The sequence below is a fragment of the Octopus bimaculoides genome, chromosome 3 (genome assembly GCF_001194135.2).
Source record: "Octopus bimaculoides isolate UCB-OBI-ISO-001 chromosome 3, ASM119413v2, whole genome shotgun sequence".
NCBI lineage: Eukaryota > Metazoa > Mollusca > Cephalopoda > Octopoda > Octopodidae > Octopus > Octopus bimaculoides.
In genome coordinates, this window is record NC_068983.1 from 120440552 (window position 1) to 120442331 (window position 1780).

Consider the following 1780-nt stretch of genomic DNA (forward strand, 5'->3'; position numbering starts at 1 on the left):
ATATATATATATATATATATATATATATATATATATATATATACATACACACAAGCATGCATACATATATATACTCATATACATACGTACACACACACATCATTATTTAAAACTCACCTCCAAGCTTTCTCTTCCAATCCTTCATATTATGAATTGAGTGAGTCTTTCTGAATTTGGGTTTTACAGTCAGTTTGGTATCATTCTCCCATGGCTGGGAGAAATAACTGAGGTGACTGAGAACGAATGTCTTCCATGGGATTAACAGGGTTTTCTTGTTCTGTTGTAAATAATTTCAGAGCCCACCCTACCAATCATCTGAGTATTATGTATCACAGACTGTGACTTTGGAATTGCAAACAGTATTGGGCCTGTGTGTCCTGGCTGCAGTATAATAAAAGGCTGATAGCAAAGTGCTTCAAAATTTCTAGCATTCATCATCATCATCATCATCATCGTTTAACGTCCGCTTTCCATGCTAGCATGGGTTGGACGATTTGACTGAGGACTGGTGAAACCGGATGGCAACACCAGGCTCCAGTCTGATTTGGCAGAGTTTCTACAGCTGGATGCCCTTCCTAACGCCAACCACTCAGAGAGTGTAGTGGGTGCTTTTACGTGTCACCCGCACGAAAACAGCCACGCTCGAAATGGTGTCTTTTATGTGCCACCCGCACAAGCCAGTCCAGGGGCACTGGCAACGATCTCGCTCGAAAATCCTACAGGAGCCAGTCAGGCGGTACTGGCAACGGCCACGCTCAAAATGGTGCATCTCATGTGCCACCCGCACAAGAACCAGTCCAGGGGCACTGGCAACGATCTTACTTGGCTTGCCGGGTCTTCTCACGCACAGCCCATTTCCAAAGGTCTCGGTCCGTAGTCATCGCCTCGGTGAGGCCCAATGTACGAAGGTCTTGCCTCACCACCTCAGCCCAGGTCTTCCTGGGCCGACCTCTTCCACAGGTTCCCTCAACTGTTAGGGTGTAGCATTAAACTGCATATTTCTACCAGCTGACTTCCATATTGCACTGAGACCTGTCTGGATGTTTTTTTTAAAAATATCATTGAGACTTTTGCTTGCCATTGATATTTTTGTATCACCTGAATAGCTAGAATGAGTACATAACTGAAAGAATATTTGAGAGAATGCATTAATCGTTCTTCTCTGAGCTACTCTATGTAAAATTATTGTATCTTTTGAAACGGCATTGTTGTTTGCAACAGATTGACTTCTGTCTCTCAAATAATAGTCATGCAGTCTCTATCTTTTGTTTTAACATCCACTTTTCCATGGGTTGGACTGATTTTATTATGGTGGATTTTCCATCACTCGATGCTCTTCTGCCAACCATCACCTGACAGTAAGGTAATATTTCCCCAGGCATATTTCAGAGAATATTGGGAATGAAGGTCACTATTTGCATTATAATGATACTTGTTTACTATTACACAGTATCAAGGTAAGGAGACAGTAACACACACATGGATATGTGCATATATATATATATATATATATATATATGAGGGTGCATGACCTAGTCGTTACAGTGTTGCACTCATGATTGTGAGATAATAATTTCATTTCCTTGACTAGGTAGCATGTGTTCTTCAGGAAAACACTTCATCTCACTTTGCTCTGTGATCATTTGTACACCTGATGTATGGTATACTATACACCTGTTTAGGGAATGTTGATTTGATGGAGAGAGTGAAATAATGTACAGGACAAACGTGATCCTTATAAACATATATACATAAATATATATATATATATATATATATA

The 1780-nt window shown here is 40.3% G+C and overlaps 1 protein-coding gene across 1 annotated transcript in view; it reads left to right on the top strand.

Annotated features, from left to right (window-relative positions):
- Nucleotides 1-1780, top strand: part of LOC106878128 (uncharacterized) — a 5082-nt gene that overhangs the window by 2033 nt on the left and 1269 nt on the right. The gene's annotated exons all lie outside the window — the stretch shown is intronic.